The sequence below is a fragment of the Tasmannia lanceolata genome, unplaced genomic scaffold (assembly GCF_043159265.1).
Source record: "Tasmannia lanceolata isolate RefF3 unplaced genomic scaffold, GAP_Taslan_0.1 ptg000003l, whole genome shotgun sequence".
NCBI classification, from domain to species: domain Eukaryota; kingdom Viridiplantae; phylum Streptophyta; class Magnoliopsida; order Canellales; family Winteraceae; genus Tasmannia; species Tasmannia lanceolata.
The window spans coordinates 52,192,735-52,206,239 of record NW_027518680.1 but is presented as its reverse complement, the minus strand read 5'-3'; the positions used below and the strand labels follow the sequence as shown (position 1 = coordinate 52,206,239).

Here is a 13,505-nt window from a genome sequence, read left to right as displayed (position 1 = left end):
CTTGTTGGCACCAACATGTTTTGATAATTGCACTAACTCTTCTTGTCTTGTATGATTTAAACAGCTGTCAAAAGGTTATTAACTTATCATAGTTCCTGTATACTGGTGCAACTCGGGTCAGGTTGGGTCGGGTTGGGTTGAGGCCGACCCAACCCGAGATAGTATTCCCTCAACCCTAACCCAACCCACCTCCAAAGCGGTCCGGTTGGGATCAGGCCATGTCATCTACAACCAAACAAAAAAAATATAAGAAAGAAAAAGTATAATCCTAAGAAAATCATGATAAATTTAGAAGACGGAGGTCGGGTCGGGTTGCCAAGGCCTCAACCCTAACCCAGCCTGAATTTAAATCGGGTTTGTGCCAATATCATTGGCCTACCTTTTCTATGTTTCCCTATTTTTATTTTTATTTTTATTTTTATTTTTTTGTGTGAAATACTTTTTGTAGGGGCAAGGTGTGAAGATGCACCTCATATGTGCAGATAAATTTTTAATGAAAACAATTATATTTGTTTTAGGGGATTAGCTAGGGACCATTGCGTAAGGCATTTCTCAGACCGGCTGTTGCATGAGAGAGCAGCCAGATAAGCTCAGATGAATTGAATGAATGAGACAAAATATGAGCCTATCTGGCTGCTCTCTCATGCAACAGCCGGTCCGCAAAATGCCTTCTATGATGGTCCCTAGCAAATTCCTTGTTTTAGAGGTGCTAATTGTGTTGAGTTGAGCCCGAACACGACCGATTTTGGCTCAGGTAGGTTGGGTGTTTCCTCGAGCTGGGTTAAGTTAGGGTTGGGATTTAATTTCAATTTGGGTTAGGTTTGCAGCCTCAGGCAATCCAACTAGAACCTGACCTCCGTGCTCTAATTTTATTATAATTTCTTAGGGTTATGATTTTTTGTATTTTTCTGTCAGGCCCTAGGTTGACCATAACCCAACTCGACTCAATTTGGAAAAAAGCATGTTAGACGACGTGTTGGGTTAGGATTGAGAGATTTAGAGGGGAGTTGGGTTAGGGTTGACCATCCTTGAGCCAAGGCTCGACTTCGGTCGGGCTAGGGTTAAGGGAATGTTAACTTGGGCTGGGCTAGGCTAGGGCTGGGCTGGGCTGGGCTAGGCACCCTTACCTGGGTTGCACCCCTAATTTGTTTCAGTGGCTAAGAAGACATGCCAATGTCACTCACGTGTGTCCCCCAACCATGGTTTAAAATTTCGGTTTCGGTAACCGTTTCAGACCCCACCAAAAACCGAAATTTCGGTCCGAAATTTGGTAATTTGGTTCCGAATTCCGAACCGAAATTCTGACCGAAATTCCGAAATTTCAGCCGAAATTTTGTAACACTTTTATTTTTTTAATAAATAATGTCATTAAATCGAAATTTCAGACCAAAATAATGGCGAAAATTTGAATTTCAGAAAATTTCGGTTTCGGTCCCCACCGAAATCCGAAAATTTAAACCATGCCTCCCCCCCCCCCCCCCCCCCCAACAAACCCTTCACATTGCACCACAAACCAAATCATTTATCTATACGACAAAAAACTATGGAACAATTACGAATGGGGGACACAAAAATGACGTAATTCTCAACAGGACCCATGCTTTTCTGAAATTATCAACGAGGGACAAAAGAGGTCTTGCAGTATAAGCTGGATGAAAATGCCCTTTGGCATCTACAACACGTTTTCACCTTGCTTTTTTCCTTCTTCCCTCTTCTTTTACTTTTCCATTTTCAACTTTTTGATTTTTACACTACTAATCATCTTCCTCCTAAGTCAGCCACCATTGTTGCTAGCATGTCTTGAAAACTTGAAAGTTGAGTTCTTACCGTCCATCTCTCTATATCTAGGTTTTGTTTTTCTTTTCTTTTTTAGGGTTTTGCACTATTTTTCATTCCTCTGTTTTTTATTTATCTTGTTTAGGGTTTAAGTGCTTTGTATTTTAAGGTATGTTCTAGAGATAATGCATGGATGGCTTCACTCACTTTTTGGAAGAGAAGTGGTTGTATAAGAAAATTTTGATGTAATACATGAATGGATGGCTACACATTTTTTGATGTACTTAAATTTTATTGTAAGGCACGAATTGGGATGTAATACATGAAGCACATTTAATGAACACAACATCCATTTCTTTTATTATGTCTACCATGAGCAGAATTGTAATGCCATTAGAAGAGTTGCTATAGGCAGAGGGTTTTGTAGGAGAAGGGGTTTATCAACTCTCTAGAAGGGGGTTAGTAACTCTCAAAAGTAGGGTTACCAATTTCCGAATGGGCTTATCAAGTTCCTGAAAATTGGCTGAGGGTACTGGAGTTTTGGAAGAGGGTTTTCAGGTCTTTAGGATTGGGTTTATCTAGTATAAAAAAATAGGGTTAGCAATTTTCGAATGGGCTTATCAAGTCCCTCAAAATTGGCCGAGGGTACTGGAGTTTTGGAAGGGGTTTTTTAAGTCTCTGGGATTGGGGTTATCTAGTATAAAAAATGGGGTTACTAATTTTCGAATGGGCTTATCAAGTGCTTCAAAATTGGCCGAGGGTACTGGAGTTTTGGAAAGGGGTTTTTAAGTCTCTGGGATTGGAGTGATCTAGTATAAAAAATGGGGTTATCAATTTCCGAATGGGCTTATCAAGTTCCTGAAAATTGGTCGATGGAACTGGAGTTTTGGAAGGGGGTTTTCAAGTCTTTGGGATTGAGGTTATCTAGTATAAAAAATGGGGTTACCAATTTCCGAATGGGCTTATCAAGCCCCTGAAATTGGCCGATGGTACTGGAGTTTTGGAAGGGGGTTTTTTAGTCTCTAGGATTGGGGTTACCAATTTTCGAATGGGCTTATAAAGTCCCTTATGAACACTTTTTTACTTCCTGTTTTTTTTCACTTGTTCATTTTCACCGTTTTTTTCTTTCTACCCTACGATTCATCTTCCTCATCCGCCATTGAAAGGGAGAATGAGAAATGCAAAACCATAGAACAAATGAAAAACAAAACCTAGATACAGAGAGATAGATGGGAATGAACTCACGTTTCAAATTTTCAAGACTTCCCGGCGACAATGGTGGCTGAAGGATGAGGAAGATGACTCTGGTAGGGTAAAAAAACAAAATTTAAAATGGAAAAGTAAAAAAAAAAGAGTTAAGAAGAGAGAAGAGGGAAAAGTGGAAAAGTAAAACTTGTTGCTTAAGAAAAGGGCATTTTCATCCAGCTTTTACTGACAAGACCTCTTTTGTCCCTCGTTGATAATTTCAGAAAAGCATGGGTCCTCTTAACAATTTCGTCATTTTTGTGTCGCTCATGGATAATTGTTCCAAAAACTATTCTGAAGACCAAAAAAAGGCAAATGATATATAGGCACGATTATATTTTGAAAATGGGCACAAAGTCAACTTGTCTTATAGCGTTCAAAAGCTGTCAAAAGGCTGCTGCCAACTTTTGGGGAAGTGTAACATATGGTTAAAGTATATAGGACATGATGAGTTAGTGCATATTATCAAAACATGGCTGTTCTGATATCATTTCTAGACAAAAAATACTCGCATCTCTTTTATAGACTGACAATGGTTTCCCTACTTTCGTACATGTGGAAATACTAGAAGGGATGTTGGGATGATCTTGAGACGTGTGTCTTCTTCATTGCTATTTGTTTTAAGGGATTTGCTAAGCTCCATCGCAAAAGGCTTTTCATGGCTGGTCAGTCGCACTTCGGACCAGCTACCCCATGAATGGAGACTGACCAGCCTCTCCATTCACGAGGTGGCTGGTTTGAAGTGCAACAGACCACGAAAAGCCTTTTGCGATGGACGCTAGCAATTCCCTTGCTTTAATTGCTCTTTAATGTGAAATCATATGAATGCAGTCTCTATCGGCATACCTGATCAATCATAGACATATTCAACTAATTAGTCACATTTTTATCCATCGGTCAAAGAAGACTGCGATTGGTCAGCAACAAATTAGTATTCAAATAAACATTTTATTATGGCCCTGTTCGTTTCAGATTATTGCAACCGATTGTGAGTTGATTATTGAACTCAAATTTATGTTTAAATTTGAGTCCAATAATCGGTTTGGCACTCACAATCGGTTGCCAAGATCTTAAATGAACAGCACCAAAAAACTAAGGCCCTGTTCGTTTAAGATTATGCTAACTAGTTGTGAGTCCAAAACCAATTATTGGACTCACAATCGGTTGGCATAAACTTTTGTTTTAGATTTTCACAATCGATTGTGAGCCCAATAATCAGTTTTGGACTCAGGATTGGTCATCAAAATCTAGAACGAATAGAGCCTAGGAGAATAAGTTTGATCAAACTTTTTCTCTGTTTCATGCTTCCAATAAGCTTAGGACCATAATTAGGCCTGTTTAAAGTCTTATTAATTAGCACCCAGCAACTGGCTTTTGATCCTAGCCTTTGATTTGAACCAAAAAAGAGTGTTTTTAGCTCGAAACACCCCTAAACCTAAGTTTTAGAGCCTACCCATGTGTAAGTCCAAGTTGACCTCGTTAGGGCCCAATGCCATATATGGAGAGCAATTTTTAGCACAAAATATGAGAGAAAATATAGTAAGAAGAGAAGATGCATTTAAGAGTTGTAACATTGCTCCCATGTGACTTTAGTATTCTTCTTCTTCCATGATTTAAGTTTTTCCTAGTTTCTTCTTCTTCCCATTTTTTAGGTTTTTTTCTATTCTTCTTCTTCTTCCCTAGACTGAGCAAGAGAGGGTGCATAGAGAAATATGGAGAGAGAGAGAGAGAGAGAGAGAGAGAGAGAGAGAGAGAGAGAGAGAGAGGAACCATCCTAAAAAAGGGATTTCTACATGGAAAAGGGTATTTTAGTATTCTTATTAGACAAACTTTGTGAATTCATTGTTTTATTAAAAGCTTGGCAACTTGGTAGTTTCATTAAAGTTGCTAGGCAACTTTAGAATTATTAAATTGATGCGATGATATATTTGTTTAGTCATTTTTTTTCTTTATTATTGATGTCCTTTGTTGAGTTGAGTTGATGTCCTTTAGACTTTCTAGTGACTAGATCTCCACTGAAATTGTTGCAGCCATCTCCAATCTCCATCACCTCTCAGTTATTAGAACAATCAAAAGGTGGGCCCATCATGAATGGATCATGGGCTGACACCCGTCTGAATATCCTACCCATACAATCAAAAGGTGGGCCCATCATGAATGGACCATGGGCTGAAACCCATCTCAATATCCTACCCATGTAACGGTGTAATTCTACAACCTAAGAAAAAACATATAATTAGTGAAGTGCATATGGATACAGGAGAAGCTAGGCATCTTCTCCTACTAAAGAACATCAGACGGTGCTAGTAAGAAACTTGAAAAAGTATTTAGTGAAAAAAAGAAGCTAATCAATGGATACAATTAGGCCTTGTTAGTTTAAAATTATGCCAACCGATTATGAGTCCAAAACCAATTATTGGACTCAAATTTATGCTTAATTTTGAGTCCAATAATTGGTTTTAGACTTGGTTAGCATAATCTCAAACGAACCGGGCCTTAGTGAGAAATTGAAAGATGTATGCACCAAAAACCAGAGTAACTTCGCTGTAAATATTGTTATAAGAAAGAAAGATTAGAAACATCTGTCTTGTATCATCTTCTCGTTTTAGGCCTCATGAATTTCCACAGAATATGCAATGAAATTAATCAAATTAAGTGAGAACTCTCTATCCAGACGATGATTTTTGTCAATTTCGAGCTCCATAGAAGAATTTATGGTAGAATCAATAATGCATTGCATGAAATCCGAGTTTATTGAGATAAGTAACTATAGATCTTCAATTTCTTCCTCAAAGAACCCATGGTTGGACTAATATAATGTGTTGGATATTTGGGGTATATAAATCAATTCAACAATCTAAATAATATAGATCGAGTAGCTAATCAAAATGTTGCAGGAGCCTCCCTAGCAATAATGACTCATTATCATGGGAATTTTGCTTTTGTTTCTGTAGACCCCGATCCGAGATAGGCGGCGAGGGAACTGGTCCCTAACACCCTCTGGATCATCCACGTGTGAAGGAGAGCTCTACCGAGGAACTCTCAAAACGGATGCCACCCTCATAGCATAGCACGAGTGGCGATATAAAAAGAAAGAGATATGTCTCGATCCGGAGCCAAGGCTCGAAACCAAGACATACCTGAAATAAACTCAGAGTCGCCATCCATGGATATGCCATGGAACCCTAAAATCAAATCCTCTGTGCAATGGATAACCAAAAATATATATGGGTTCGTGCCTGGTTACGAATGGGGAAGGTCTGAGAGCACCTCCAATTCGTCCGAGTGCAAGCACTTGGTCTCTTATGCAATTTTTAGTAACTCCAAAGAAGTTTGAATAAAAATCATGTGAAATGGGAACAATCCTCAGGACTCGTCTACCTAAGCATGCATTTCCTGAGGATAAAAAAATAAACACATATAAAATAAAATGAAAGATGTGCCACCTAAGCATAGCTAGGTTATGAGTGACAAGCCTAATGGGTGTCTAAGTTCTGATGCGCAAACACATGCAAGCTATAGCTAAAGGTATAGGATCAGTACAAAAAGTAAGAAAACATATCAAATCATATAATAACTACACAACAAATCCTAAGACTCTAAATTATTAGCCCGAGTCTTCAGATGGTCTGGTATTCATCCAAAGAAGCCTACGTATCCCCGCCTCCACGAGAATCAAGGCAACGTAGTTCTTCGCGCCTATTCTAAGCTATGATGCCTAAGACACCTAGACCTCTATCCTAGACTCGATCTAAAAGACCGGACTAGTTATTAAAGTTTCTTGTACAATTATTTAAATTCTAGTGAATTGTGGATTTTAGGACACCTATATGCCCTAACTAAATGCAGATTAGCCCTAGGCTAATGCAGGTGATTCCTACAACCTATGTATGACTAGGCTGTATTTCCTAAGGAAAACCAAGGGTGGACTAGCGTATTCATCACTCGGCGATGTGGATCGCCGACTGATCGGACGGAGGCGCTCCTATAACTCTAGGACAGACCCCTAACTCTAAAACAAGCACACGACAAGCAAACAAACAAACAACCTATCAAAAGACACAGCCTAACTCTAAAACTTTTTATCTAGGAGAAACTCCTAACTCTAGAGGAAGATCTTTTGAAAATGAAGTTTTTAAAGGTTTTTAAAGAAAGTTTAAAAACATTATTTACAAAAAAGTTTGGCTGGACTTGGGATGTAAATCCCAAGCTGCACTACGTACCTCGTGGAAGAGGATCAAGCCAACGTAGTTCGAAGCGAACTCTCTAACTACTAATTCTAAAACACTCAACACTTTAGGCTTTTTAAGGTTTTTCAGATGTTTTTTCGTATTTTTAAAGTTTTCAAAAGTTTTTGAAGTAAAGAGTTTTCACCCTTTTGGTCAAAGACCTAAGGGAAAAAACAAAGCAAAACCTTAGGGCCAAACCCTAAGGCAAATAGGGGAAACCCCTAAACAAGGCAAATTAAACTATCGATGGCAACAAAAAGATCTACGATCTCAGAAGGCAAAGCTATAATGAGACTGGGCTAGTCTCCAAAGAAGAAGGAATGACAACAAGACTAAGGAGAAACTCCTTACTAACAGCATCAAAGAAGACAAATGAGCCACAGACTCTCTAATACTACAACTTAGAGGAGGAATGAGTCAAAGACTCCCAGATAACGCCAACGGAAGAACCAATGAGTCAAAGACTCCCTAGTAATACCACAAAAGAACGAATGAGTCAAAGACTCTCTAATAATACCAACTAAGAAAACGAAGTGAGTCAAAGACTCTCTAAAAGAAATGGAAATATGAGTCAAAGACTCCAATAATACCAACTAAAGGATAAATGAGTCAAAGACCCTCTAAAAGAGAATGAAACACGAGTCAAAGACTCCACTAACACCAACTAAAAGATAGATGAGTCAAAGACTCTTTAAAAGAGAAGGAAACATGAGTCAAAGACTCCACTAACACCAACTAAAGGATAGATGAATCAAAGACTCTCTAAAAGAAAAGGAAACACGAGTCAAAGACTCCACTAACACCAACTAAAGGATAGATGAGTCAAAGACTCTCTAGAAAAAACCAATAAGAGAAAGATTGAGTCAGAACTCTTTAATAACACCACCTGAAAGACAAATGAGTCAAAGACTCTCCTATAACACCACTGAAAAGGCAAATGAGTCAAAGACTCCCCTATAACACCACCGAAAAGGCAAATGAGTCAAAGACTCTTCTATAACACCACCTAAAAGGCGAATGAGTCAAAGACTCTCTAATAACACTATCTAAAGGATGAATGAGTGAAAGACTCTCTAATCAAGGCTGACTCCTATGCGAATGGACTATCGACTAAGGAGAAGCTTACAAGCAAAAGGAATAAGAGACCTTGTGCATATTTGGCAAAGGTAAAACACCCAGCCGGGCCGGACAGCTACCTAGCCCTAGGGTGCAACAAATGTGCAACCCAATACCCATAAGGGTAGGGGTATGAAGCCAAGCCGAGTAGGGTGTTCTTCCAAAACCAAATGAAGCACAAAGAGGAAAACTAGCGAGAGAATGAGGCCGGACGGGTCTCCAAACACACACAAAGATGGGCTCTAAGCAACCTTATCATTGCCCTTGCAAGGGGGAAGCAAGGCTAAGGCAACTAATTGACCAAATTGGTCTCTAATTAACAGAGGCACAAATTGAGGTGTAACCTCAGAGAGGATTCTACAAATGAGGCCAAGCATGCCTTCTAAGGGTACACCATTTATCAAAATCAAAGCAACCTCCCTGAGGTTAAGCTAAAAAAAAAAATGAGGCTTGCCTCCAAAGGAGGACCTCCTAATGAGACAGAATATGCCTCCTATTACAGGTTCTAGTATCTAAAGAAGTCTAGAATACTGCGCTAGTCTATCCAAAGAGAGAGGAAAAATGATACCAGATAATCTCAAATTTTCAATCAATTATTATAAAAAACAAATCAAATATCAGCAAAATATGATCTACAACTAAAGAGTGCACAATCTGTAAGAATAGCAATCATAAAATGATAAACAACATTAATTAGTCCAGACCAGCCGTTGGATAGCCTAATAAAGTAAAAACAATATCAAACACTTCAATGCCAACCACAAACCCCAATACGGGGACTCCGATGAAATCAGATGATGCCAAAGTAATCATCTGATTTCCTACACGTATAATATTTCTACAAACCGCCTTGAAATCAGACGATATTCGTGTCAAGGACATCGAATAGTGTAAATCATCTGATTTCCCTCTTCAATTAAACAATTTATTTAAAATAAAATTAATTACCCAGACCAGCCGCTGGGTAGCCTAATGAAATAAAAAAAATGATATTAAACACTTCAAAGCCAACCACAAAGCACAAAGAGGCAAAAATCAATTTGTAAACCTATAGCATCAATGAATCGAATTAAAAATACCTTGTATTAAAACCTCTCTGTAACAGAATTATGATCTCCTTTTCAGAAATTCTCATATAGAAAGATAGTATCAAAGTAAAAATTTATGCATATATAGATCAAAAATTTCCAAACATGAGGCAAACAGGCAAACAGATATAGATCCAGATGAATTACTCATACAAAGAAACTTACCTAATCAAATGGAATTTGAGCTGAACTACCTTTTCTTTTGAAAGTTGGATTGAAACCTGTGGGTTAAGCTGAGGACAACCAAAGATTGAGAAGCCCATCCTTTCTCTATGAATAAGTGATTGAGAACGACCTGTTGGGGTTTCGAAGAAACCTCTGCGTTCTCCATTCCAAAAACCATGAGATGCAGCTGAGGTGGAACAGCCAACGGCTCCCTTGCAAAGTCCTCTTCTACTGGGAAAGGTTGACCGTAGCTTGAATCTGGAGAGGGAGGGAGCTCAAATTCGGCAACACTTTCGAGGTTTTCTGGCACATAGTCATGAACATCTAGGAGATTTGTAACACAGCCCATCTCATCAGCTATAAAAGGAAAATCCAGAATGTATCTCCATTCACCATCCACAACGAACTTATACTGGTAGATGCCAGATGGGAGGACCAACAGAATGGAATGATCCTTGCCTGATCTTTGCAAAATTTTCCTTGAGGACCAATTGTCCCATGATCCCTTCACTACAACATCATTACCTCCATAGTTCATTATGATCATTGTAAGGATTCTTTGCTCTGGGGAATGATCCAGAGGATCATGGGTGTCATTCATCCATGGTTGGTTGCAAACTGGGGGAACATCTGCAGCCCTCTGCAAGGGCGCTACAGGAACCTGAGGAGTAAGCATAAGAGGAGATTGAATCCTTCCAGGACTTTCAGGTGGCGCATTCCCCATCAAATCCAATGACAAAACACGGGCCTTCCGATTCGAGCTCTCTGGAAAATCATTTCTAAAACCTAGATAACGATCGGATCTTCTAGAAGGCTCTTCTCCTCCATTAATACCATCTTCTCTTCCATTCACATTCCCTATATTTTTTTTTTTTTAAAAAATATGAAGATCTGAAGACCAAGGCTTAGAAAATAACACAGAGAGAAGGATTTTCAGAAAATGTCACCGATCTTTGGGTTATTTATGGAGATTGACACGCCGGAAATTGGTTCTCCGACAAGCAGTTTTCAGAAAACTGGGTTTTGAAGATACAGAGATCGGAAAAGGGAGCTCTCCCTTTCTCTGCAATCTCTCTCCCTCTGTTATGAAAATGAAAAACCCCCTAGATCTCTCTCTATTTCAAATATAAAACAAAATCAGATCTGGAAAAATACCTGAAAGGAAATCAAGGTTTCCATGGAGTGGAGCGGCTCTTTATGCCAGATTCCGGCATAAATTGCCGGAGAAAGTGAAGGCCGGCGAGCTCTCTCTCTCTCTCTGCTAGAAACAAAATAATGAGGGGAAATCGTCGGATCTGGTTTGGGTTAGGAAATAGAGAAGAACATGGGGAAGGGATTTGGCCAGAGATGGTCGACGATCGTGGTGGTGATCGGAGATGGGAATATGACCAGAGCCTTGGGGAAGATGATCGGAAATCTACCGAAGCTCCAAGGTCTGGCCGGAGATACTAATCGGAGAAGAAAATCCCCCAAAACCCCTTTCTCCCTCTCTGTTTGATGAAAATGAATCTCTCCTTCCCGATCTTTTTATTTACCCTTCTTTTGAGCAAAGAGGAGGGGAAGGCGAGCCGGATTCCGGCCAGGTCTTGTCGGAGAAGAAGATGGGAGAAGAATCCGATCTAGGGTTTAATTTTTTTTTTTCGCACTCTCTCTCCTTTCTCTTTTCTACCAAAAAATGAGATCCCTCTTCCCGATTTTTCATTTGATTTTTTTTTATATTAAAAACTAGGTTGCTGATATTAACACTACCCGTTTGATGGGCGCACAAATGTTGATGGGCGCGCGAATCAAGCGCGGCCCGGACGGGATTATGCACTCCCCTTTTTATATGAAAATGATATATTTGTCTCCTTTTTCCCGTGGACAACCCCCTTTTCAGATGAATTCACTCCCCTTTTTGGTATGCATTGCGCTCACTCTCTTGACCTGTTCACTGAGCAAACGCGCTCGAATCTCGACGAAATTTTACGGAGGTCTATGGGAGACCTCAAGCTACTCCAGGGTTCAATTTGGGACCCCAACTCACCGATTTGACGAGGTTTTGCACAATCGGCACGAACTTGGGTCCGGTCAAAATGGGGTGTCTACAGTTTCACTCGCATCAACAAAGTAGGGGTAGTTTAGCCATTTCAGTCTTTCCCATGTCCTTTTAAGTCACTTAATCCTAGCTAAGGGTAGATTAGGCATTTGACATTTATGGGCAGCCTATGAAAGGGAACTTTCCCGCTCATTTTTTTTCAATTTTGGTGTAATTTTGAATGTTTAATTGAATTCAAAAACTAGATCTTAGATCTAGTAGGATTTGGAGGGAAAGCTTTCTTGGAGAAGCTTCCTTTGATGCAATTTCGTGGAAGGAGAACAGAGAACTGGTTTTCTTGAGTTCCACCTCCATTTTACCGGATGTATTACCTTGATTTGGAAAGGTTTCTTTCATGTAAGATGTGTTTCCCGAGGATCTTCCCCATGAGTTACCTCCTGTGAGAAAGATACAACATGAAATTGAGTTGCAACCAGTTCTATTTTACCCAATCGGCCACATTACCGCATGAGCCACAAAGAACATGAGGAATTGCGTCGTCATGTGGAGGAATTACTTGACAAAGGTTTCATTAGAGAGAGTACCAGCCCATGCGTTGTTTCGGCACTATTAGTTCCAAAGAAAATGGCATTTGGCGCATGTGCATTAATAGTAGAGCTATCAATCGCATAACGGTAAAGTACCGCTTTCCGATTCCGAGGCTAGATGATATGCTCGATCAAATAAGTGGGGCAAATGTGTTCTCTAAAGTGGACCTAAAGAGTGGTTATCACCAAATTAGAATAAGACCCGGTGATGAATGGAAGACGACATTCAAGACACGAGAAGGCCTCTTTGAGTGGCTAGTCATGCTATTCAGACTATCAAATGCACCTAGTACTTTTATGCGGATCATGAATGAACTTCTAAGGCCTTTTATTGGCTGTTTTGTGGTCGTATATTTTGATGATATACTTATCTACAGCAGCGACATGGACAACCATTTATCACACCTTTGACAAGTTTTCTATACACTAAAGGACCAACATCTTTATGCCAACTTGAAGAAGTGCAACTTTTGCACTAGTCGATTGATCTTCTTGGGCTATGAAATTTCAAATGAGGGGCTAAAACCGGACATGTCTAAAGGGCAAGCAATCATGGAATGGCCGATTCCAAAAGCTATACGGGAAATTAGAGCATTTCATGGGTTAGCAAGCTTCTACGGCCGGTTTGTTAGAGAGTTTAGCACTCTTATGGCACCGTTGACCGATTGTATAAAGAAAGGGGACTTTAAATGGTCCAAGGCAGTCCAAGAAAGTTTTGAACCTATCAAAAGAGCCTTGACAACTGCTCCGGTACTTGCCTTACCAAACTTTGATCTTTTGTTTGAATTGGAGTGTGATGCAAGTACGGTTGGAATTGGTGTGGTTCTAACTCAAGAGAAATGTCCCGTGGGATATTTTAGTGAGAACGTGGATGGTGCTAAAAAAAATTACAGCACCTATGATTTAGAATTGTATGCCATCGTGAGGACATTGCACCATTGGAGGCATTATTTGGTGCAAAGGGAGTTTATCCTATTTTCCGACCATGAAGCCTTGAAGTACCTTAATATGCAACAAAAGTTGTCTCCAAGGCATGCAAAATGGGTGAAATATCTCCAAGAGTTCACTTTCACACTCAAGCATAAAGCCGGGTTTCAAAATAAGGTTGCCGATGCCTTAAGCCGGAGGTACACTCTCTTAAATGTTTTGCAAGTTCAACTTCTTGGCTATGAAATGTTGAAAGAAGAATTGAAGCATGATCCACACTTTAGCAAGCTTCATGAGGAAGTTGAAAGTGGAGGAAAACCAGATTTCTTGCTAC

The 13,505-nt window shown here is 39.7% G+C and overlaps 1 pseudogene; it reads right to left on the bottom strand.

The window, feature by feature from the left end:
• Positions 1-9,644: 9,644 nt before the first annotated feature.
• On the bottom strand, positions 9,645-12,053 carry LOC143869887 (SNF1-related protein kinase regulatory subunit beta-1 pseudogene; annotated as a pseudogene).
• Positions 12,054-13,505: the final 1,452 nt, after the last annotated feature.